General features: G+C 42.4%; 2 long non-coding RNA genes and 1 pseudogene across 2 annotated transcripts; 2 read left to right on the plus strand and 1 right to left on the minus strand.

The window, feature by feature from the left end:
- Nucleotides 1-488: 488 nt before the first annotated feature.
- On the plus strand, nt 489-10,829 carry LOC148870967 (uncharacterized; annotated as a pseudogene).
- On the plus strand, nt 7,584-8,427 carry LOC148870968 (uncharacterized). The gene is made up of 2 exons (XR_016107386.1): nt 7,584-8,132; nt 8,239-8,427. It is a non-coding gene; the product is annotated as an uncharacterized LOC148870968 (long non-coding RNA).
- Nucleotides 10,830-12,022: 1,193 nt separating the features above from the next.
- Nucleotides 12,023-26,890, minus strand: LOC148870969 (uncharacterized). Its single transcript, XR_016107385.1, has 4 exons — nt 26,770-26,890; nt 19,818-20,128; nt 12,493-12,589; nt 12,023-12,379 (listed from the first exon to the last, which is right to left on the minus strand). It is a non-coding gene; the product is annotated as an uncharacterized LOC148870969 (long non-coding RNA).
- Nucleotides 26,891-26,907: the final 17 nt, after the last annotated feature.

A 26,907-nucleotide genomic window follows, 5' to 3' on the forward strand; every position in this document is an offset into this window, starting at 1 on the left:
GGCAGGCCCTAAGGTTGTGTTTGGTTTGAAGTAAAGTTTTCTTGCATTTCTCTTTCTTTTTTTGTATTTTTTCCTTCAAACTAAACATAGCCTAATATCTAAGTAAAAACGAGTTGCGCATGAACAACAAATCAGTCCCCCACAAAATTGCCCCCAACAACGTTCCACAGCACATTTCCCCATGCATTGGGAACATTTCCGATGATGATATAAAAAATGATGAATTATCATTGGGAAATATTCACAATACACGGTGGGAATGTGGTGTAGGACGTTGTGGGGGGGGCTGATTTGAAATCCTGCACATGAGTCCATGACTCCGACAACCATTTAAAAATACAGACAGCATTCACAGTCGAAATTGACACAGACCGATCTCCAAGAAAAGTTATAATAATGGAGTGTGGACCAGCGTGCCACTTCGTCCTTACTAATTGCTTATGCCACCTCTTATGGCACTGATATTGGACACATGCTTTGGCCACCTTCTATTTGAATATCTCATCTTATCTCATCAGACTTCACAAACTTCACAGAGAGAGAGAGAGGAGTCGTAGCTGATCATCACCCTCCATTATTGCCATGGCTTCACAGCTTCACTTCGTGTTGATTCCTCTAATGGCCCAAGGCCACATGATCCCCATGATGGACATGGCGAGACTATTTGCAGAGCGGGGAGTAATGCTCTTCGCTTCAACTCCGTCATGCACCGGGCTATTGAATTCGGCCTCCCCATTCGTCTTCTCCAACTCCAATTTCCACATGCAGCAGCAGGCTTACCGCCAGAGACGTCTGAGAATCTGGACACCCTCCCCTCCCGAGGTTTGGCCAAGAGCTTCTTTGATGCCACCAAAATGCTCCAAGAACCACTACAACAATCGCTCCAAGAACTACGACCCTCACCCAACTGCATTATATCCGACATGATTCTCCCATGGACATCTGATATCGCCCACAAGTTTCAAATACCCAGAATCATCTTCCATGGAACCTGTTGCTTCTCTCTCCTGTGCATCCACAATATACAACACCACAAGGTTCTTGAGAGAATCACCTCCGACTCAGAGCCCTTTGAGGTGCCAGGCCTACCAGATCGAATTCAGCTCACCAAAGACCATCTTCCCGGAACTGTTACTCAGACCTCTTCGGATCTACAAGATTTTCATAATCGTATAAGAGAGTCTGAACTATCGTCCTACGGAGTGGTGGTGAATAGCTTCTCCGAACTGGAGCCTCGTTATGCCGTGGAGTGCAAAAAAGCTGAAGGAATGAAATCCTGGTGTATTGGGCCAGTGTCATTGTGCAACAAAGAGTTGTTAGATAAGGTGGAGAGAGGTAATAAGGCCTCAATTGATGGAAGCCAATGCTTGGAGTGGTTGGATGCTAGAGCTCCAAAGTCTGTTGTCTATGCTTGTCTAGGCAGCCTCTGTAGACTGATTCCTCCACAATTGATAGAGATTGGGTTGGGGCTAGAAGCATCAAACCGCCCATTCATTTGGGTAGTCAGAAACAGTAATGAATCCTTTGAGGAATGGTTGTTGAAGGAAGGTTTTGAGGAGAGGACCAAAGGAAGAGGTCTCCTGATTCGGGGCTGGGCGCCTCAGGTATTAATCTTGTCTCACTCGGCCATAGGTGGCTTCTTGACACATTGCGGGTGGAATTCAACACTGGAAGGGGTTTGTGCGGGTGTGCCCATGATAACATGGCCTATGTTTGCAGAGCAGTTCTGTAATGAGAAGCTGATTGTACAAATTCTCAAGATTGGAGTCAGGATTGGTGTTGATGTCCAATGTAAGTGGGGAGAGGAAGAGAAGGTTGGGGTGCTGGTAAGGAGAGAACAAGTGGAGAAGGCCATAGTCCAGTTGATGGATGGGGGAGATGAGGCAGAAGATAGAAGACAGAGAGCAACAGAGCTCATGGAGATGGCAAAGAGAGCAGTGGAAGAGGGGGGATCTTCCTTCTCATACCAACATCACACTGTTGATCCAAGATATCATGAATCAAGTAGTCATTCAGAACAAACAGCCACTGTAATTGTATCCTCACACACAGTTACAAGGTCATTAAAATTTAAATTAGTGCGTAACAGATTATGAATCGAAGTTCGATTAAACCGAATAATGGAAACATACAGGTACTCTATAAAGTGTGAGAGGCTTCAATTCTTCAATATAGGTAAAAAATTATGGTATAAAGTGTGAGAGGCTTCAATTTTTCAATATAGGTAAAAAATTATGGGCGAAAAGCTTAAGCTGTTACGTGAAGTCTCTGAATAAGTTTTTATTCTCTAATATGTCCCCTCATTTGAAAGTCCATCCCGCTTAAAGCTTGGACAAGCATAGACGAATTCATATCTTGTGCTGAAATTTAATTAATTATAACGAAAATGACAATAATTAAACATTATAAAGAATCATTCAACTTAGGCTGCATTTGGAAACAATGCAAATAGAGTGTAAATCCCGGTTTAGGGTAAATTTGCAGGGTTCGCTTTAAACTGTGTTTGACAACATTACATTTATGTATGACAAATGACAGATCAATGCATATTTACATTGATAATAAGATATAAAAGTACATCAACAAAAAAAATAAATTTGCATTCAAGTGGCTTTTTGATAAAAATGGTAAATTTCTTAAACTATCCTTATGGTTTAGTTAATTGACTAAGTGTACCCTTACTGTTTGAAAATTGACTAACACTACCCCTAGTGTTTCTGACAATTTACTAATACTTCCCTTACCGTTAACATTCCATCGTAAACCATTCAAATGTACATCACGTAACTGTTATAGTTTTAAAAAATACGCAATATGCCCTTGTTATAACTTCCAACCCTTTTCGAAATCAGCCCTCTGCCACACCTCTCGACTACTAGACTGCGTTTCTCCCCCATTTCCAATCGTCTGCTTAGGTTCATCTACCAAAAACATCAACTCCATCGTCCCTTGTTTTCTAGGACTATTAGAAATTCCCAATCCCCTCGATGTGGACTCCACACTGATCTAGTACTCCCGTGCCACAAGTGCATTCCTTTCACCCTCCGCTGACATTTTTCCATCTTAGATCATCAATTCCACCAAGTTTCACCCGTTGCTCCTCCATCGCTTCAACATATCGCCTCGTTGTTCTTCATCATCCCCTCTGTTGTCGATAGAAAACCTGGAGACCCCACCTTCGAGGTCATCGCCAGTCTTCACCACGCCGGTTAAAGTTGAAGAGGACGTGCTAGTGATGGATGGGATTCTGGTCGGTTCAATGTCGAGTGAGCGTACGAGGTCGGGGCCATATTCTGGCTCCTTGTCCTGAACCTTCCTTTTTATTTCTTGAATCTTCCATTCGAGCCACCCTTTCATCCTTTAACGAATCGAGCGGTTGTAGAATCTGCAAGGGATGATGAGCTGTTGATGCTTTTGATAGGAGTTGATGAGGGCAGATTTGGCCCTCCAGTGGAATTGTGACATGTGGCACCTCGTGCCACTAAGTATGGCCTCCAGGCAGCTCACCATAGGTAGCTTGCCACAGGCAGCTCGCCATAGGCAGCTTGCCATAAGCAACTTGCCACAAGTAGCCTGCCACAGGCAGCTCGCCACAGGCAACTCGCCATAGGCAGCTCGCCATAAGCAACTTGCCACAGGTAGCCTGCCACAGGCAGCTCGCCATAGGCAGCTTGCCACAGGCAGCAACTCGCCATAGGCAGCTCGCCACAGGTAACTCCCCATAGGCAGCTTGCCACAGGCAGCAGCTCGCCATAGGCAGCGGTAGCTTGCCACAGGCAGCAGCTCGCCATAGGCAGCTCGCCACAGGTAGCTCGCCATAGGTAGCTTGACACGGGCAACAAATCGCCATAGGCAGCTCGCCATTGGCAGCTTGCCATAAGCAGCTCGCCATAAGCAGCTCGCCACAAGCAGCTCGCCATAGGCAGCACGTCACTTGTAGAGAAGCTCGGTACAGGAGTAGTTTGGCGTATCGCAGGAAGATCTCCTTCTTGACGACTTGGCCTAGACACTGACCCGTGTCTGGGCTAGGCGACTGACACGGGCGCCGACCTGATGTCCTGGCCCAGACACTGACCCGCCGACTGACGCAGGCGCCGCCCTGACAACCTGGCCCAGGCGTCGACCTGGCCGCCTGAAACGAGCACCAGCCTGACGACATCGAGGAGTTCACCACCGTACCCTGGTTCTGACGGGACGTGACGAGTCTTACCATTTGGAGGTTTTTCACCCACTTAACCCGCGAGGACTCTGGTATATAAAGACCTCACCCCCCAAAGGGGAAGGGGGTGGGGGGAAATGGAGGTAATCCCTACTCTCTAGCTCTCTCATTTCTCCAATATTATCTTCAAAGCTCTCTACAATCAGAGTGCTAACTTAAGCGTTGGAGAGCCCCCGCCGGGAAAATACCCCCGGGAACTCTGATTCAGTTCTCGTAGGTCCCTCAGCTCCTGCCACCTACAAAGAGGAGGAAAAGATGGAGTTCTCGTAGGTCCCTCAACTCCCACTACCTACAAAAGAAAGAAGACCACCTCATGCTGAGGGTAGTTGGGTTGCACCACACCAGGGAGCTCCACCATTCTCTTAAGTCACATGCCGCCTAGTAGGGAGTTCGCCACCGGGTAGCTCTCCACCAGACAGTTCACCACCAGGGAGCTCGCCACCAGGCAATTCGCCACCAGGCAGTTCACCACTAGGGAGCTCACCACTAGGGAGCTCGTCACCAGGTAGTTCGCCACCAGACAGTTCGCCACCAGGCAGTTCGCCCCAGGCAATTCTCCACCAGGCTATTCGCCACTAGGCAGTTCGCCACCAAGTAGCTCATCACTAAGGCACGTCACCACCGGGTCAAATAACGAGGTACTTAGCCAAAAAGTTTTTACATCACAAAACATTGGTACGTGGCCGAAAACGGTTACACCAATTGGCGCCGTCTGTGGGAAACACTACAAAAAGATAAGTTCTCATCTTACAAAAGCTAAGTCCTCTTCTCCCAAAAATCTAAATCCTCACTTTTTAGAAATTGAAGCTATCGCTTTATAGCTTACATTTTTTATCAACTCAAAGAGTATGCAGGGAGCTAACGAACTAAGTAGCTCTACCAACCTTGCTTTCAATTCAGGTAATGCCTCATCAGTCCTCTCCGCAAGGTCCCCCTACAAAGATGAGCTCTCCGTGGCTTCTATGGGAGTTGGCGGCCAACAGACTACATAGGCGCCCTTACCGGTCGAGCCTTCCCAGGCTCCCATATGAGCTGGCAACCTAAAATTAGTAGTGCTGCCCCCGAAGGTCGAGCTCCTAGTAGCTTCTTGTAGGAGCGGGTGACCGACATTACGAAGCTGATGCAACACAATCATAGCTCGACACCTCACAGGCATAGCCTATGGGCCACACTACTACTTAAGACCCGGTCGCCTCTCTGGCATGGTCAAAGTCAAAGAAGAGTAGACTACGAGTCACTCCCAAAGCCTACGGACCACATTACTACTTAAGACCCGGTCGCCTCTCCGGCACGGGCAAAGTCAAAAAAGAGTAGACTACGAGTCACTCCCAAAGCCTACGGACCACATTACTGCTTAAGACCCGATCACCTCTCCGGCACGGGCAAAAGTCAAAGAAGATTAGACTACGAGTCACTCCCAAAGCCTACGGGCCACACTAGGAATTGGATCAGCACTTACTAGCTCGTTGACTTACGGGCCAAGAGAAATCTACTCCCTTCGCTGAGTTACTCTTGGCTCGAGAGTGGGGGCAATTGATGAGGGCAGATTTGGCCCTCCAGTGGAATTGTGACACGTGGCACCTCATGCCACTAAGTATGGCCTCCAGGCAGCTCGCCATAGGTAGCTTGCCACAGGCAGCTTGCGACAGGCAGCTCGCAATAGGTAGCCTGCCACAGGCAGCTCGCAATAGGCAGCCTGCCATAGGCAGCTCGCCATTGGCAGCCTGCCACAGGCAGCTCGCCATAGGCAGCTCGCCATAAGTAACTTGCCACAGGCAGCTCGCCGTAGGCAGCTCGCCACAGGGAGCAGCTCGCCATAGGCAGCTCGCCACAGGCAGCAGCTCGCCATAGGCAGATCGCCATAGGTAGCTCGCCATAGGCAGTTCGCCATTGGCAGCTCGCCATAAGCAGCTCGCCATTGGCAGCTCGCCATAAGCAGCTCGCCACAGGCAGCTCACCATAGGCAACACGTCACTTGTAGAGAAGCTCGGTATAGGAGTAGTTTGGCGTATCGCAGGAAGATCTCCTGCCTGACGACTTGGCCCAGACACTGACCTGCTGACTGACACGAGCGCCGACCTGACGACCTGGCCCAAACACTGACCCGCCGACTGACACGGGCACCGACTTGACAACTTGGCCCAGACACCGACCTGCCGACTGATGCAGGCACCGCCCTGACAACCTGGCCCAGGCGCCAATCTGGCCTGACACGAGCGCTAGCCTGACGACCTCGAGGAGTTCACCACCGTACCCCGGTTCTGACGGGATGTGACGAGTCTTACCGTTTGGAGGCTTTTCACCCACCTAACCCGTGAGGACTCCGGTATATAAAGACCTCACCCCCCAAAGGGGAAGAGGGGGGGGGGAAATAGAGGTAATCCCTGCTCTCTAGCTCTCTCGTTTCTCCAATATTATCTTCAAAGCTCTCTACAATTAGAGTGCTAACTTAAGCGTCGGAGAGCCCCTGTCAGGAAAGTACCCCCGGAACCTCTGATTCAGTTCTCGCAGGTCCCTCAACTCCCGCCACCTATAAAGAGGAGGAAAAGATGGAGTTCTCGCAGGTCTCTCAGCTCCCACTGCCTACAAAGGAAAGAAGACCACCTCATGCTGAGGGCAGTCGGGTTGTGCCACACCAGGGAGCTCCACCATTCTCTTAAGTCACATGCCGCCTAGTAGGGAGTTCGCCACCAGGTAGCTCTCCACTAGGCAGTTCGCCACCAGGGAGCTCACCACCAGGCAGTTCGCCACCAGGCAGTTTGCCACCAGGGAGCTCGCCACTAGGGAGCTCGTCACCAGGCAGTTCACCACCAGGCAGTTCGCCACCAAGCAGTTCGTCCCCAGGCAGTTCTCCACCAAGCAATTCGCCACTAGGCAGTTCGCCAACAAGTAGCTCATCACTAAGGCACGTCACCACCGAATCAAATAACAAGTAATTAGCCAAAAAAATTTTTTATGTCACAAAACATTGGTACGTGGCTAAAAACGGTTGCATAAGGAAGTGGCTATGGCCCAACTATCCTTCATATAATCCATATGAAGAGGTGCTTCTGTTTTTCTTATTTCCGTTCAACCCATCGACCACATTGCAACCTGCCAACACTGCTTGCATAACTCACCACCATGCAACCAAAACTAAGAAACACAAAGTGAATGGAATTGAAGTGCAACAGATTATGACTTGTCGATTGGATGAATGGATGGACCGCAACTGTCATTGGTGCTGTCTGATGTGTCTGAACTTAATAACTTATTGCCTTTTCAAGCATGCAATTGAGCCACTCCGTGGTGGACTGATAGGCCATAGCAATCTCTAATATTTTATGCATTAAAAGATTGACTAAGAGAGGATACTTAAACAAGGGAGGTGAGATTGATGGGGGATGAAGAAGAAGAAGAAGAAGAAGGGCGGGAAGAAGAGAGAGAGAGAGAGGAAGAGGGAAAAGGGAAGAAATCGGAAGGGGGTGCTGCTGCTTTGCGTCCTCTATGTCGAGTGGAAGTTGCAGCGACCGCCAATGACGGAGAAGGTAAAGATTTCGGTTCTTTCCCATCAGATTAAGGCACTCGATCAAAGAATCCATTCAAGGACGCAAAGCCAGTGCAGTTTTTTATAACCATAGCGCCGATGTTCAATACACCGTGGAATCTGCCGGAGGAGGGGCATCGAAGCCGTGGAATCTTCCAGAGGAGGGGCGGCGGTATCTTTCAGGTAGTCGATGACATAACTTTGCATGTGCCGGAGGTTAGTAGTGGGGGTCTTGAGGCCTTGAGGGGAGATGTAGTTAATCTCTAGGATGAGTTTCCGATTCTAGGTGGGGTTGTTGCAGCCACGGGTGCGAAGCTTGGTGGCGGAGTCGACCCAGGCGACGACGTAAGTCTACATGCACTGGAGGTTAGTAGTGGGGGGCTTGAGGTGAGTTTCTAATTCCATGGCGTGCTGCTCTTCTCATAGGTCTCTCTGGTTTCGGCAGGAAAGAGTGGAATATAGACATAATCCAAATTGAATGGTTTTGGCGCAGGTATGCCCCCTTGTATAAGATTCCATTACAATGGTTTTTATGTGACGACGATCCAAGACCTTTACCGGTGAAAATCCCTCATGTCTTAGCTGTCCGGTGAGGAAGAAAGGGTAAAACAATCTTTTTTTTCTTTTTGATAACAAATATTAAATGACATTAATGATAAGGAAAGTATTAGTCAATTGTCAGATACAATAGGGTATAACCCAATTTTACAATTATTTGCATCGTTTCCAAAACACAGCCTTATATTAGAAGAGGCTCTGAATATATATATATATATATATATATATATATATATATATATATTTTTATGATCTCTAAGACTATCTTTAACAATTCTTTATTTCATGGTTGTTATTTCCGGATCAATCACAAAGGAAAATTGCAGCCTTATTGTTAACTTCTGCCTTTGTCAGCAAGCAGCATTCAAATTCTGAAAGAAACATTTCATCTCAGAGGATAATGCCAAAGAGGTTGTTCGAGCAACATTGTCTAAATTTGCTAAGCAGTCCACAGCCTAATTCACAAGTACTTTTGTTTAAGTTGTCCTCAAAATTACATAGGAAGTCATGCTTATATCATCATAGCTACTGTTCAATTACCTCAATTGGCCAATCCACTCACCAACCAAGTCGAGGACAATTTGCAGCAAAAAAAAGGGGTTTAGGACAAAAAATCTTTCCCTCTAGAGCCAAAACTTCACTTAAAAAAAAAAAAAAAGGAAAAAAACAGATCCACCTCAAACGCATGAATGGGCGAGTGGAACACACCAGAAGCATATCCTAATTTATGCTAAGAAAAAAATACAAACAAGGGACTGAATGAAGCAACGTGACAGAATGCTCCCAAACAGCCAAATATTGCTCATCAGATTCGGTCAAAGTCATCAAATTGCAGTTTAGTATAGGCATCCTTATATTACAGGTCTTTTGTCTTCGTCACGACATGGCAGGATCCGCTATAAACAAGGCGTGTACAATGGGCTACATGACCCAATGGCCCAAGGCCACATGATCCCCATGATCGACATGGCTAGACTTCTTGCTCAGAGGGGTGTCATTGTCACCTTCGTTACTACACTTGTCAATGCTTCTCGCTTCAAAACAACCATCGATCGTGCAGTAGAATCTGGTCTTCCAATCCGTCTTCTCCCACTCCGTTTTCCCTGCCTAGAAGCTGGCCTACCAGAGGGATGTGAGAATCTGGACAGCATCCCTTCAGCTGACTCGATCAGAAATTTTTTGGATGCAGCTAGCATGCTGCAACAACCACTGGAACAGTATCTGCAACAACAACAACCACCTCCGCCCAACTGCATAATTGCAGATAGTTACCTCCCATGGACATCCAGAATAGCCAACAAGTTAAAATTCCAAGGCTTATCTTCCATGGGATGTGCTGCTTCTCTCTGCTCGGTTCCCACAATGTACAACACTACAATGCTCATAAGACAGTCTCCTCCGACTCAGAACCCTTCATGGTTCCAGGCATGCTCCACAGGGTTGAGATGACCAAAGCTCAGCTACCAGGATCCTTTGTTGTGAAACCAGAACTCGAAGACATCCGCAGACAAATGAGAGAGGCTGATTTAACAGCATATGGAGTGGTGATGAATAGTTTTAAAGAGTTAGAGCTTGGGTACGTTGAGGAATACCAGAAAGCTATACAGAAAAAGGTATGGTGCATCGGGCCTGTTTCTCTCTGTAACAAGGATGATTTAGATAAGTTTGAGAGAGGTAACAAGGCTTCAGTAGAGCAGAACCATGTTTAGCGTGGCTTGATTCAATGAAGCCGAAATCTGTTCTTTATGTTTGCCTTGGTAGCCAGTGTCGCCTGGTGCCTCTACAGTTGATAGAACTGGGACTGGGTCTGGAAGCATCAAACTACCCATTTATATTGGTAATCAGAACTGCAGACAGATTTGCAGAGTTGGAAAAGTGGTTATTGGAGGAGGGGTTTGAAGAGAGGATCAAAGGTAGAGGTCCTTTAATTAAAGGTTGGGCACCACAAGTTCAAATCCTGTCACACCCTGCAATTACAGGGTTCTTGACACATTGTGGATGGAATTCAACACTGGAATCAATCTGTGCAGGTGTTCCAATGATAACATGGCCAGTGTTTGCAGAGCAGTTCTTCAATGAGAAGTTGATCATACACGTTTTGAAGATTGGAGTACGCATAGGAGTTGAGGTTCCTGTTAAGTTGGGGGACGAAGAGAAGGCTGGAGTGTTGGTGAAAAGGGAAGAAATTGAAAAGGCCATAAATATGCTGATGCAGGAAGGAAATGAGGGAGAAGAAAGAAGAAATAAGGCAAGTGAGCTTGGGCATAAGGCAAAGAAGGCAACTGAAGAAAAGGGGTCGTCTTACTTAAACATGTCACTGTTGATCCAAGAGATTATGCAGGAGGGTCAGAAAAAGTGCAGTCAAAACAAAGAAAGCTAATAACTTTCGAGTTTTTACACTTGCATCTTCAGGAAGTATGTGAACGTATTATGTCTGGCTTGTTACATAAGTGTAATGTTGAAGTAAATCTCCTCTTCATTTGCTGTTTCTGCCATTTGCCCAAGCTCTCACTTTACCTATATTAGAGTCGGCAGTCAAGAGGGTATTCTAGTTTTATGCTTTGTTTTATTGTTAGTTGCTTTGTCTATTTTTTGTATTACTATCACAAAATCTATAAATAAAGAGCTGGTTGGCTGAGAGAAAGTTTGAATTCTCTTTAGCCGTTTCTCTCCATCTTCTTCTTCTCTCTCTCCTCCTTTTTTCTCTTTTATTTTGCCCTAGAACCGAACCATTAACACCCTATTTCTCCTTTGTTCTATGTCTTTCAGACATCAGTAGCTCTATGACTTTTTCTTCTTCCCTCTTAATCACTACTTCAACCTTCTCTAAATCTCATCTAACAAATGACTTGACTGTAGAGCAATTCTTCAATGAAATGTCAAGTATAGTTGGGCTATGTTTCTTGTCAGGTGGAAAGAAAAGAATCATCTATGTTTCTTTAACCTACATGTAGATCTTAAATAAATTCAATGTCTCCAAATAGATCTTAAATAACGTAAATAAGTCTTATTCCAGTTGCCCAAATTGCAGACCTAATAACAGATAACAGTATGCCTATTGAATCTTTTGCTATCTCCTTCAAATATGTTATATATCCTCTGCAAATGACGATTTTAGACATCCTATATAAATGGGTCATAGTTGGAAAGCTAAGGAGACTGATAAAAATATACTGCATTTCATAATAAGGATTACAAGGCCATCCACAAGGATTCCTGTATTAGAATATTTTGTCACGGTTATTTGAAGCTACATGTATCAACATATAGCCTCAGCACCTGGTATCAAAGTCAAAGATTAAAACTGTCAACTATCAGTTTTGCCCAAAGGGCAGCCTCTCCTATCCAGTATCCACCTAAGAACACAACAGCTGCCCTATAAGAGACATAGGATTATCCTTGTCATATATATCAGCCCAATTATTCTCCTCTTCTTGAGGCTTTAAGGACCCCTCAAAACTTTACCAACAGAGTCAGTCACTCAGTAGGCACCTTCCACAAGGAAGTTACTTTAAAACCATTAAATGTTGCTAGAGTAGGGGCATTTTTAATTTGGGTTGAACAAATAAAACCAATCCCAATCCTATTAAAAAATCGGTACTCAAATTGGATCTTTCAGGTCAATCTGGACCACTGGCAGTCCCAAGCATAGAGCTACTGATGCAATAAAAAGATGGAGACGAAGGAAGAAATAGAGTATGTGCACCAATCAGATAATGTGGTTTACACAGACTGATCGTGTAATCTTATTGGTTTGACAGGTATCTAATGCAATACAAATTGTATCACATAATCCACAAAAGAGCCCAGTGTTCAAATGGTTAGGATCAGATTTTTGTTCACTAATTAAGTATAAACATACACTACGAAGATGATTTGTTTTTTTTTTTTTTTTACATAAATTCGCCTGGGTAGGCTGTATAAATAGTCTTTTACAAATGATAGGCTACCCCCTTGGGCAAGACCCGTGGTCTGGTCCAATGTCACGTGAACCAGTGTTTATGTAAGGCCCTCGGAAAGTTGCTTGTGGTGGTAGTGGCTTTGATGAATCAATAACAGGCTTCGTCTTTGTGGTCCTGAATGAATTAATAAAACAAGTAAATAAATAAATAATGATAGCTTGAGGAAACAGAAAAATAGAATATCAAAATAGGTACTAATTAGAAATTCAGAATTCCATTTTACTTACACAAAGAGGAAAGGAAATGCCAAGCCTGCAGCTGCAAAGGCCACCAAGCCGGAGGCCACAATGGCATTGCGTAGTCGAGGCATTAAGATTGTATAATCTGGCCAAGAAAGATGTATCAAGAAATAAACAAGACCATTTTGGGAAAGTAATTTCTGGAATGCTCTGGAGAACTAAAGGCAGTTAATGAATCATTTATTCTTTGGTTGTGTTATAACCTCCACAACATTTTCTTTTTTGTGATCATTAACACTGATCCAGGAGATTTTATTGATATGAAAAGATGTTAAAGCAGGGAACAATACAAGCTATACAAAGCAACAACCACTGAAATCAAAGTAAAAACAGTGTGCCTCTGGGCCTTCTGCTCCTCAGAGCAAGTCCTGCTTGATCTCCTTCCCTTGCAAGACCTTTAGACAAAGTGTTTGGATATCTGGGTATCCAGCCGATTGAGCTGTGCAAGGAATTAGCCAATGCTTTAGTTTCTTCAATTAAGAACGTAAAAGACCAAGGTCCTTCCATTTTCATAGATCAATTCCATTAACAGTTACGTAGTCACCACCAACAAGATCACTCTAGCCAGATGAGAAGGCTAACTTTAACCTTTGTAAGTGATTATAACCTCCACGATTATAACCTCCACGATTCCACGATTCCACGATTCCTCCATTTGAACATCTGTAGCAGAGACTACATCACTCACAATTAGGTATCTTTAAAGAGGAGAGAGTATCAGATTATGCTGATAATTACGAGGGGATGAAAGCTGCCACTAGAAGAAAAGCGACAGTTAACAATTCCCTAGCAATGCAGTTCCTATTACTGGGGTCCTTGTTCATAAGAGATATCTCAAATAAGACCTCTTTAATTACCTTGGTTCAATAGTTCATAACAAGGGAGAGATTAGGAGGATATTGCCTATGGAATTAGAGCAGGATGGGCGAAACAGATGATTGCATCAAAGCCCTATGAGATTAAAAGGAAATTTCACAAAATAGTTACAAGGACAACAATGTTGTACGGAACAACCGAACAAAGGGGCCATTACTTGGTGTAATGGTAAAAGATTGGGCTGGCAAGCGTGACAACACAGATTTGAATCTGAGGGTGGCCACTCTGTGTGGAAAAATGACAAAAATTAGGACTATACCCAGTCTACCCCTCCCATGACCCCAAAGAGCTGGGACCAACATTGGGTAATGGTCTTTAATGTTGTATATAATGAAGTTTGGGCAGTCAAGAAATAACATGTGAAAAGATGAGTTTAGAAAAATGCAAATGCTGAGATGGATGAGCAGAAAAACTAGAGAAGATTGGATTAGAAATGAATTTAGCCTAGAAACCTAGAAGTAGCTCCAGTAGGTGATAAAATATGGAAAGTCATCTAAGATGGTCTGGCCACACGCAGAGAAGACCATCTAAAGCACCATGAGAAGTGGCCTAGTACAAGTTGGCGGGTCTAGAAGAGCTGGGGATGAACCAAAAAGGTCATGGATTGAAGTGGTCAAAAATGATTTGAGGGGGTCCATAGTTTAACAATGGATATAGCACTTAAAAGAGTGGAATGGCAGAACAAGATCCATGTAGATCCCAAATGCTTCACAAATGTCAAGAAAGAGAAAATGATATAAAATGCTAAATTAATCCTCATTGACATTTCAAGCTATAGACATATTGTGGGTGTTGAGTGGGCCGACTTGTGTTTAGTTTATTTTCTTTTAAATTAAGATGTTGTTGGGCCTTGGGCTCATTAGTTTCTATTTTTTAAAGAGCTGTAATTACTTAGTTTGAGTTGCCGCCCTACTAAGGGCATCTTTGTAATATCTCATACTTAAGTTAATTATAAATAGAATGAGGGGCTGGCGGCTAGGGTTATGATCATCTATCCTAGTCGACCTTCTTCTCTTTTCTTCCCTTTCCTCTATCTCTTGCTGAAATCCCCAACTTTCTACTCTTCCTTTCACAAGAAGCTTGGCCAAAATCAGCACATAAGGTTTTCTACTTGGTATCAGAGCAGGTTGAAGGTTCTTGAAGATATTCGTTCCTGCAGCCCTAGATCAGCCAACTGCATGGAGATTTAAGAGGTTGATCGAAGCTTTCAGGTAAGCCTAGTTTTTGGATTTTCTTGATGGATCTGTATGCCTTGTAGCTGGTCTAGGGTTTCTCATCAGAATTAGGAAAAACTGGAGAAATGAGAAGAATCCTGATTTTGTTGGACTCTTCAATTTTGACCTAGGTAGTGGCGCTCTATTTTTTTTAGGGTTCCTTTGGGTTTTTTGTAAGGGGCGATTCAAGTTCCATGTGGTTTGGAGGCCTCTAGAGAGGGCAGTTGCTTCTCTCTCTTCTCCCCATCCCACCGAAAAGGAATCTTTCGTGGGAAGAAAGTCTAGGACACCAAAGGAGTGTCGTTGGTTCCAGAAGGTATTTTGTTTGTTCTTGTTGCATTTTTTAGCTGTTTTCTGTACCTCTTTGAGACACATGGAGGGACACAGAGTTGAATATAAGCCCGGGAATGAAATGGGACCAGCGGAAGGAGGTGCTGGAGACCCCTTCGGAGCCGGAACCATTACTACAGTTAGGTTGGATGGTACAAATTACTTGGAATGGTCCCAATCTGCAAAGATGGCCATTGGGGCTCGTGGAAAATTGGGGTATATTACTGGTGAAGAGGTAAAACCCGAAACTGGCAACTCCCGGTGGGTACAAGAAAATTATATGGTAATGACATGGTTGTGTAATTCTATGTTGCCACATATAAGTAAAAACTTTTTATGGGCAAACACTGCTAACGAGATATGAGATGGGATTGCAGGGACCTATTCACAGAAGGAGAATGTTGCTAGGGCTTATCAACTAAGAAATCAGCTTATTGCTACTAGGCAAGGAGATAGATCTATTGCAGCTTATTTTTCAATCCTTAAGACCCTGTGGCAGGAGACTGACCATCTAGAGACCTTTTCTTGGGAAACCACCAAGGATGCAGCTACCTATCAAAGACACTTAGAGAAGTATAGGGTGTTCGAATTCCTTGTTGGCCTTAACCCTGAGTATGACATTGCACGACAACATCTTCTTTCCAGGGACAGTGTCACTCACTCCCAAGCATATGCATTCGTGTCAGGAGAAGAGTGCAGGAGGGATGTAATGATGATGAATCTCATGTTTGATCAGTCTGCTATGGTAAGTGCTGTGAAACCTAAACAGAATGGCAATGAGAACAAGAAGGAAGACAAAAGGGACCTAGTATGTGACTACTGTAAGAAACCGAAGCATACAAGAGATACTTGTTGGAAGCTTCACCTACTGGTGGCACTCCGGCCCCCCCTACTACAGCTGCCTTGGAGTTTGTTGCAGCTGCTGCAGTAAGGGCCGAGCTTGAGAGGTTTGGGTTACTTCTGAATCAGAGGGATACAAATAGTTCCAATTCAGTCGCAACCGGACAACAAGGTACAGGTAGCACAGGTAGAACTCACTCTACCTCCCTTGCCCACACAGGTAGTCCACATGTCACTGCAAACTATGTTTCTGCTTCAGGTAAGGAGAGATCTCCTTGGATTATAGACTCTTGAGCCTCAGAGCACATGACCCATTACTCCACCATTTTCTCCTCTTACCAGCTCAGTTCCGGCAGAGATAGGGTCTCCATAGCTGATGGATCCCATGTTCCTATTGCTGGGAAGAGATCTGTCAAGATTAATGATTCCATTTGTTTACCCTCTGTCCTCCATGTTCCTAGATTGAGCACCAACTTGTTATCTGTTAGTAGCTTGACTAAGAATTTGAACTGCTCAGTAATTTTTTCTCATGGACATTGTATTTTGCAGGATCTGGATTCAAAGAAGACGATTGGGAGTGGCCGTGAAGTGAATGGAATCCACCTCCTGGATACTCTTCCAATTCACCAAAGTCATTATGTTTGCAAGGACAGTGAGTCAAAACTTGTGGATCATATTATACTTTGGCATAATCGTCTAGGTCATTTGTCTTTTTCTTCTTTAAGTTCTTTGTTCCCAAAACTATTTGAGTCTGTGAGTCTGTCAAGGTTGAAGTGTGAAGGTTGTGAACTTGGAAAGCATTGTAGACATTCTATTAAACCAAGTAATAAAAAATGTTCTTCTCCTTTTGATGTTATTCATTCGAATGTGTGGGGCCCTTATCATGTTCCCTCTATGGGCGGCTATCGCTATTTTCTCCTATTTGTGGATGATTTCTCTCGATATTCCTGGATTTACTTGATGAAATCACGTGATGAGGTACCATCCTTGGTGAGGCAATACCATCAGATGATATTAACATAGTTTGGAACTAGAATCAAAATGTTCAGATCTGACAATGCTAGGGAATATTTTGAGAGACATCTTGCCTCATATCTATTGGAGTATGGTGTTGTCCATCAAAGTAGCTACTCCTACAGTCCACAACAGAATGGTGTTGCAGAGAGAAAGAATAGACACATTGTTGAGACGGCAAGAAGCATGATGATCACAGCGACAGTTCCAGTTCGTTTTTGGGGTGATGCTGTTCTCACGGTAGTATATCTGATTAACAGGATGCCTTCTCATATACTTGGATTCAGCAATCCATTCAACCTTCTTTTTCCTCACGGGGAGATGTTTCATATTCCTCTAAGGGTGTTTGGGTGTGTCTGCTTTGCGCATATTCTTGGTCCGTACCGTTCGGAGCTTGATCCCAAGGCAAAGAAATGTGTCTTCCTTGGATATGCAGAGAATCAAAAAGGGTACCGTTGCTATGATCCAGTCTCTGGGAACCGGTTTGTTACTATGGACATCACCTTTTTCGAATCTACATACTTCTTCTCAAGGAATCCTTCTCAAGGGGAGTGTTTTAGGGAAGTAAGTCAGCAGTCTATTCCTCTCCCGGTTCCAGTTCCTGTGTCTACTACTGTGCTTGACAACCATCCGATGCCACATACCTTGCCACCCCCTTTGCGTTCCGTCTCACAATATTACTCACGGCAGAGACTTCATAAGGAGGTTGATTCCACTACAGCACAACTCACACCACTTCCTGCCGATCCCTTGGAGACTCCAGATTCGGCTAATACAAATCCAGGTATTCCTCTTGATCCCTCCACTATTTCAGTTCCTGTTGGTCCCACTAACACTATTACAGATAACCTTGATCTCCCTATTGCTCTTAGAAAAGGGAAGAGGAAGTGCACTGCTCATTGCATATCACAATACTTATCCTACAGTGGACTTTCTCCTTCCTACCGTGCTTTTCTCTCTTCTCTTGATTCCGTGTCTATACCCAAGGGTGTTAGTGAAGCTCTCTCCAAACCTGAGTGGAAGGTAGCTATGCAAGAAGAGATGGAGGCTTTGATTAAGAATCAGACATGGGAGATTGTAGACCTACCAGAAGGCAAGGAGACAGTTGGATGCAGATGGGTTTACACAATAAAGTATAAGACAGATGGAAGCATAGAGATGTACAAAGCAAGACTTGTTGCAAAAGAATACACACAGACCTATGGCATTGATTATCTAGAGACTTTTCCACCAGTTGCAAAGATGACCTCTGTTCGGATACTCCTTTCTCTTGTCGCCTCATATTCTTGGCCCTTGTTTCAACTAGATGTGAAGAATGCTTTCCTAGATGGGGATCTGCAAGGAGAGGTGTATATGGATCTTCTAGCTGGTTTTTATGATAATGCTAAAGAGGGAAAAGTATGCAAGCTGAAGAAGTCACTATATGGTTTGAAACAATCCCCCAGAGAATGGTTCGACAGATTCAGATAGGCCCTGATTGTTTTCGGCTACACTCAAACCCAATCTGATCACACCTTGTTTGTGAAGCGCAGGGGATCCTTGGTATCAATCCTAATTGTTTATGTGGATGATATTATTGTCACTAGGAATGATCTGAGTGAGATTGATAGTCTGAAGAGGAACCTACATAAGGAATTTGAGATTAAGGACCTTGGAGAACTGAGATATTTCTTAGGCATTGAAGTTGCAAGATCGAAACATGGAATTTTTATCTCTCAAAGGAAGTATGTCTTGGACCTTCTCCAAGAAATAGGGAAACTTGGAACAAAAGCAGCTAGCACCCCGATTGATCAAAACCATAGAATCAGTGCATCAGAAGGTGAACCAGTAAAGGACCTTGGGAGGTACCAAAGACTTGTGGGTCGGCTACTATACTTGTGCATGACAAGACCGGACATCTCCTATGCAATAAGTGTAGTGAGCCAATACATGCATGCTCCAAGAGACCAGCATTGGAAGGTAGTTGACAGGATCCTTGCTTATCTGAAGGGACATCCAGGTAGAGGCATATTGTTTACTGATCATGGACAGCTCAAGCTAGAGACCTATACAGATGCAGACTGGGCAGGATGCCTCGATGACAGAAGATCAACTTCAGGAGTGTGCACCCTAGTTGAGGGTAACCTAGTCTCATGGAAGAGTAAAAAACAAACAGTTGTGGCAAGATCAAGTGCAGAAACCGAATATAGGGCCATGGCACATGGAGTTTCAGAACTTCTCTGGATCCGTTCTCTGTTAGAAGAAATCGGTGTTTAAGCAGAAGAACCTATGATGCTATACTGCGATAACCAGGCAGCAATTAATATTGCTCATAATCCAGTCCAACATGACCGAACTAAGCACATTGAAGTAGATAAACATTTTATCAGAGAAAGGGTAACTTCTGGAGAAGTTTGTCTTCCATACATTTATTTTGATCTACAGCTTGCTGATGTCCTCACAAAAGGCGTTGCAAAGAATAAGTTGGAGCATGATTTACGCAAGTTGGGGATGTATGACATCTACTCCCAACTTGAGGGGGAGTGTTGAGTGGGCCGACTTGTGTTTAGTTTATTTTCTTTTAAATTAAGATGTTGTTGGGCCTTGGGCCCATTAGTTTCTATTTTTTAAAGAGTTGTAATTACTTAGTTTGAGTTGCCGCCCTACTAAGGGCATCTTTGTAATATCTCGTACTTAAGTTAATTATAAATAGAATGAGGGGTCGGCGGCTAGGGTTATGATCATCTATCCTAGTCGACCTTCTCTTTTTTTCCCTTTCCTTTGTCTCTTGCTGAAATCCCCAACTTTCTACTCTTTCTTTCACAAGAAGCTTGGCCGAAATCAGCACATAAGGCTTTCTACTATGGGTATTTCTAATTAGAAAAATTAAAATGGTACATAACATGATCAAATTAGATGAGCCATAACAAAGATATGAACAGGGGAGTTTATCTTTAATAGAACAAAATAACCTAATCAAAATGGAAAAAGAAGAGTACCCAAAGTAAATATAGTAAGTTGAAAAGAAAGAAGAGAAGGAAAAATAGTCAAGAAAAGAACCTCATGTAAAATATTACAGTTGAAAAAATGCTGGAGGAATGGCACATATCTAGGTTGGCTAAGAAAGGGAAAGTTTGCTGGTCCTCCATCCCTTTGGCAATTTTGTGGGTGGTGTGGCTGGAAAGAAACGACAGTACTTTTGAACACAAAGCTTCTTCTGAAGCTGAGGTCATCAGTATGGCCTTTTCTTGAGGTCCAACTTGTTAGCTATTTGTACAGCTTCTCATTGGTATAATTCAGTGAAGTTAATTGGAAGATGATCAGTAATACTGGAGTCTTCAATGCATTATTCAGTTGATAATTAAGGAATCCTGCCGCCAGCATAATTTTTTGATGTGTCACATTAAAAAAGAATAGTATGTGGAAAGAAAAATATCCATACCGGTGTCCTTATGGTTATTACATAAACATATCCCAGTGGACAAGGAAATAAATTGTAGACATGTCAACATTTCAAGTTTTCCAAGTAGGCATGCCAGACTCCTCAGGTAGGTGTGGGGCAACAATATAGTTAAATTGAACTAATCTATATTTAAAATGGAGATGTCAATCCCACAGAGATGGTCACTCAAGCACAAAAACACCGAGGAGGAGGAACTATCAGATAAGGGAAAAAAGACAGTGGAATCAATGACTGATGGATAAAAAGAGAAATATAAAAGACAATAACATGAAGAAAAATAATGTACTTTTGCAACGATGATAATGATGAACAAAAAAGTGGCTCATTTTAAGATTAACTGTTGGAAGTATTATAAGAATCAGGTTAAGATTCTTCTTTGAAAGCTAACATAAGGGTGACAACACAATAAAAAATGGAGGAAAATAAATGGAAAAGAACAACCTTCATCAAAAGAAGACTTTCATGTAATTTAGTAGCATGCACACACTTGTGGATGGAGACTATTATAACAGCCAAGCATATCAAAAGAAGACAATGAGAGATCAAAAGTCAAAACCTAACAATAATGCCAAAGAGAAATAGGATGTAGCCCATAGTAGATTAAGTTAAACCTAAAATTTAGGCTTTGCAAGGTGCTATTCATCCATAGAAGACAGATCCTAGATGGAATCCTGATTGTAACCGAGCTGGTAGATTCAAAAATTAGGAGTGGTCAACCAGGGCCTCATCTGCAGAATTGATATGGAGAAATCTTATGAGCCTGTTAATTGGGTCCTCCTGGTTTATGTGTTAGACAAAAAGAATTTTGGACAGGCTTGATGCAAGTTGAACATATGCTGCATTGAGATGTCTAAGTATCCACCAAGGTGATCCCCATTGTCCACTCTTTTTTCATCTGCATTTCTGAAGTTCTACGTACTCATAGAAAGTCTGTTCAAGGAGGTTATTTGGGAGGCTTTGAAGTTAGTAGTGCCAGCAAAAAGACCCCTCCTTCAATTTGCAAATGATACATTATTTTTATGCAACCAAGAGCAATCTCATTTGTTGTATATTAGATGTGTGCTCAGATGGTTCAAGGAGGTCTTGGAAATTCATATCAAGTTGACAATCTGGCAAATAGTGAACTGATGGCTGTCTGTTTTTTTAGGCTCAGCTGTAATTGTTTTTTGTTTTTTGGGTGTCTAGCGACAGTTTTGGGGAGTTAAGCTATTAAGCTATTTTAGCTCCCTTTCTATGTATTTTCAACCTTGAACCAATTAATGAAATCTCTGTTATTGGTAAAAAAAAAGTGAACTGACAGCTGTGGGAAAGTGCAAAAGTTTGAGAATTTGGAATCAATGTTTTAAAAAACGACCCGGAAACAGAACCGTTCTGGCCACTGGTTTCTGGGTCGATGGTTTGACTATCCGGTTCGAATTGATGGCCCATTCTGACAACAAAAATTAAAAATAAGAAACGGCAAAAAACCGTTGAACTGGTCGACAATTCGACCACCTGGGTCAACAGGTCGTTGACCGATTCAACAGTTTTTGGCTAGGGACTGGGTTTGGGGTAAAACGGAACTGGTTGCCTAGACGGTTCCTGGGCCGAACAGTGTGACTGTCTGGATCAACGGTTCGAAAACCATGTTTGGAATAGGTGTTTTGCTGCCAAGTGGGTAAATTTCCCTCAATGTAATTTAGGATTGCCATTGGGCATCTGATGCATTTCCCTCAATGTAATTTAGGATTGCCATTGAGCATTTTGAAAGGAGATTGACACCATGGAAAGTTAAGTACCTCTAAAGGATGGCAAACTCACTTCAATAAAAAGTGCTTTACAAACCTTCTTAACTATTTCCCTCCACAAAAGTTCCATCTAGTTGATTGGAACAAAATATGCATGACAAAATAGAAAGGTGGATTGGGTTTGAGAAAGCTTTGGCCAATCAACATATCCCTACCTGGGAATGGTGGTGGAGATTTGGCTAATATAACTTCTGGCTTGTGGAGGAGGATTATGGTAGAGAAAGTATGGAAGACAAAACATAGGGTGGAAAAAGACAGAAATTCTTACAGATGCACTCCTTGGAGGGGATTGAAAAAGGTTGCTTGGACAACTTCTGTAAAGGAATTAGATACCAGATTGAAGATAGGCCCAGAATAAGACTTTGGAGTGACTCATAGTGCGGTAACCAACCACTGAAGGCTTTGCTTCTGTCCCTGTCCATCATTTTTAGGTTTAAGGAAGCTCTACTAAGTGAACTCTTATGTCAGGACGCCTATAAAGGGGTATTAATGATTAGGAGTGGATGAATAGGCAACTCTTTATGATGAGATTTTATCAAAACTAACCAAGGATTGGTTGCAAGGATGCTAGAAAATGGTTATGAGATTCATCTATAACCTTCTCAATGAAGTTCCTTTTTTACTTAAATACTGGAAGCCAAACTTTGGTAGCAAGTTTATATGGATACCTCAGGTCCCTTCAAAATTATTCCTGGTTGGGACAGTTACACTGGAGAAGTGCTGACTAGTGACAAGCTCATTAATAGAGATACGATCATTCAGGACCCTTCGTGTGCACAAAGTGAAGGGATGGATGTGTCTAGCAGCAACCTTTTCCTGCATTGCAGTTTCAGTCATGGATATAGTCTTATACTTTGGAAATTATGGGACCAGTTGGTGCTACCAACAATCACTTCATGGAATGATGGCTTATGTCAAAGCTTAGTATGAGGGGTTATGTCATGTAGAAATTGGCACCTAAGGCTATTGTTTTGACAGTATGTTCTAAGAGAAATGTCAGGGCTTTTTGAAAACAAACCATCACCAATTAAGATGGTCCTAAGAAGGCTGATTGGGTTGATCTCATCATGAGTTGCATTTTACAAGGATTTCTGATTAGATTTTTTATGTTTTTGGTAAAGAGATTTCTGATTAGTCAGATTTCAGGAGTTTTCCATTTTGAGTCATTGCATGTATGTTTCATCTTAAAATAGTAAATTAACCTGAACCAAAATACCACAGAAAGGTAATAAGGTTAACTGGGATGGACATGTTGCAGAAAGTCCATCTTATAACCAAGGGGATGTTTCAAGAATGACAGTCATGAAAAAATATTAGATGTTACTGCAATTAAATACATGGTATGAATATCATCTCATCATGATCATCATCATCTAAGCCTTGTCCCAACTATATGGGGTCACCGGGTCAGCTATATGAATCCTGTTTCACCATTCCATTCTGTTTAGTGCCATATCCATTGTTAATCTACGAGCACTTAAATTATTTCTTATTACTTCCACCCAAGTCCTTTTTGGCCTGTCCCTAACTCTTCTAGCCCCTTCGACTTGTAATAGATCACCTCTTTTAGTGGGTGTTGTAGATGGCCTTCTATGCACTGGACCATACCATCATCTTAGTCTAGTTTCTCTCATCTTATCACCTATAGAAGCTACTCCTAGATTCCTTCATATGAGTTCATTTCTAACCCTATCCTTTCTAGTTTTACCACTCATCCATCTAAACATTTGCATTTCTTCCACACTCATTTTTTGGATATGTTGTTTCTTAACTGCCCAACACTTTGCTCCATACAACATGCCTGGCCTTACAACTGTTTTATAGAATTTTCCTTTTAGCGAAAGTGGTATTTTCCTATCACATAAGATTCCAGATGCACCCCTCCATTTTTCCCATCCTACTCTAATTCTATGAGCAACATGCTCCTCAGTCTCTCCTTTGTTATGGATTATTGAACCACGGTAATGGAAGAGATCACATTGGGTTATCTCTTGGTCTTCAATCATAAGTTTACTTTGGTTTGCACTCCTATTATTATTTAATTTACATTGCATATACACTGTTTTAGTCCTACTTATTTAAAACCTCTTGCTTCTAATATAGTTGTCCTGTTGTTCGTAAACATAATGTCGCATTTAATTATTTGTTAGTTTCATCAATTAATACCATGTTATCAATAAAAATCAAGCATCATGGGACCTCCCCTTCAATATGTTTACTCAATTCATCTATGCCTAGTGCAAATAAATAAGGACTATGTGCTAAACCTTGCTGAAGACCACCCATTGTAATTGTAAAATTTGATGTCTCTTTTATAAGTGTTTTGAGATTGGTTTTTGCACCCCTCATACATATAACATATCCTTCATTAGGTCTATTTGGCACTCCTTTCTTTTCCCAAATCCACCATATTACCTCTCTAGAGACTCAATCATATGCTTTCCCTAGATCAATGAAAACCATATGAAGATTTCTCTTCTTCTCTCCAAACTTTTCTATCAATCATCTTAATAGAAAGATGGCTTCCAAGGTTGATATCCCTAGCATAAACCCAAACTGGTTTTCTAATATACTTGTTTCATGTCAAAACCTTTGCTCAATTATTCTCACCCAAAGTTTCATAATGTGGCTCATAAGTTTAAATCCGTGATAGTTATGAAGATACTTATGAAGTTTAAAGCCTACATACATACTTCATCATAGAAAAGATACTTATGAAGGCACTTACATCCATCAATGATCTAGGATTGTCACCTATTATCATGCCTCATCTATTTACATCTATCAATGATCTAGGATTGTCCGACCAACAATTAAGCATGTTTTCAACTGTTCAGAGACTCTTTCTACTACATTTCAGTGATGCCCCCACTGTAAACCAGTATCTAATTCTACAACAAAGCAATATTAAAGCATTGTGTTAGTAGACATGGATTATAACATGGGAGGTACTGATCCTTATTTGTCTAGTAGGAAAAGATATAGCATGTTGGAGAGGCTTGGAAATAATCAACTTACTGCTTTCAGAGTTAAATTACAATAGGAAAAAATCATGGAATCCAAATATAACAAGCAGTTTCTGCAACCACAAGCATCACTTTGCAATCTAGGGCTGTGTGTTTCAAAGACTGAAATTCCCAAATCTTGAAAATATGATTTCTGAAATTCTAACGTTAATGTTTGGATAAGGCTAGAGACATCAGTTGCAACTTGGGCAGCCTAAGGTTGAGCTTTTTTTTTTTTTTTTTAATTTTAATGGGACCAGCGCAAGGCCCCAGGCCCAAAGCTGTGTACAGTCTTCAATTTGGGTAGCCAAATTGCATCACTATTTATCACACCGAATTGTCTCTTCTCTAACTGAAAATATGCCTTTTGGGTTTTGAAAAATGCATCGTTAGCAGTTTAGCTAGTCCACCAAAGTGAGCATCAGTGATTGGTTTGGTGCTTGTGGAGTTTAAAACTGGTAAAATCTTTTAATCAGTAGTCAAATTTCTTAAAAGCAAAGCATCGATGGTGTGATAAAGGTGTAGGGAGTCAGTTCCACAATCGCTGTCTTCAACCAGGTGCAAATCGTATTTGCCGGAATTTCACAAGCATCAGGAGATACCCAAAAAAAAAAAGAAAAAGAAAAGAACTTTGGAAAAATAAAATATTATTGAACAATCCATGGATCAGTTAACACTTTGAATTGAAGAGTTAAAAGGTGGTCTCTGCATTGACTGGTCAACAACAGGGAATTGCAGTTGCAGTGAAGGTGAATTACATTTGTACTCGGGATAGTTGTTCACAATGGTCATTCAAAAGCAGCACTGGATATCCACATCATCCATAACTTCTGGGGCCTATTCAGGGAAAAAACACCTGTACTGATAGTTTTTTCAAATTCTGAACTCCATTCCTAACATGTAATTTCATGGAGTTGGACCAAATTCCAACTCTGCCTCTTAAGTCTGATGTAAGGCCCCAAACTCCTGTACCAAGAATTGTGTCCCAACTGCAAACCTCCAATTTCCTGCACCAAGCTTAGCCTCAATGTTTTGCGCATTCTATGGTTGTAATAAAATCTCCCAAACCACTGTATGATTGAAAATCCCCTTGACCTCCCAAAATGCAATTTCACAAGCAAACCAAGAAAACAAAAGAAAAAAACAAGGATCAAACAGTCACGTTTAGAAACCTGGCCAACACAGTAAATTCAGAAATGATACAAATCATGCAACTCAACGCTGACTAAGATGAGGTGCTGCTCTGTTCAGATGAACTCTGTGATGTCTCACAAAATTTGTTCCGTAGGAAGCTGTACATAATCTACCCCTCCGAGTTGCGTCTAACCGAGACTTCACGCAAGCAAGTTTCTCGCTTGCGATTGAGAAATGTCTTTATTTAACAAATCATATCTTCTTGATCCCCCATAATCTAATTTAACTGAGAATCCCCATTGTATTAATGAGAGCAACAATCATGACTGCCTTAAAAATAATCAGCCAAACCCCAAATGCCCTGACCGGTTAGAAGATCTTATCTTCTCTACTATCTCACCACAATCCACCGAAACAACAACTTCCCTTCAAAACACTTCGGGGAAAAAACAAGTGAATCCAATTCCAACCAAACGAAGTAATTCCAGAGTACACCGAGGATTTGCAATTTCTTTCCAAAACATAACAGCAAGAGAGAGATTTGCAATGAAATAATAATAAAAAAAGACTAGAAATCCGATTTATCAAACTATACTCAATTCAAAAAACACTCAAATGGATACCTTGGGCTGGATCCTAAACGCTTCCTTGTAAAGCAGGCGAGACCCTCTGAAATCAATTTTTGCAATCTTCGAAGATATTTGCGCGCCAGGTGGAGAGAGCATCCATTTTTTTTTATTATTTATACGAATTTCGGAGGC

The sequence above is a fragment of the Nelumbo lutea genome, chromosome 2 (genome assembly GCF_056320005.1).
Source record: "Nelumbo lutea isolate HS-2025 chromosome 2, American lotus-T2T, whole genome shotgun sequence".
NCBI lineage: Eukaryota > Viridiplantae > Streptophyta > Magnoliopsida > Proteales > Nelumbonaceae > Nelumbo > Nelumbo lutea.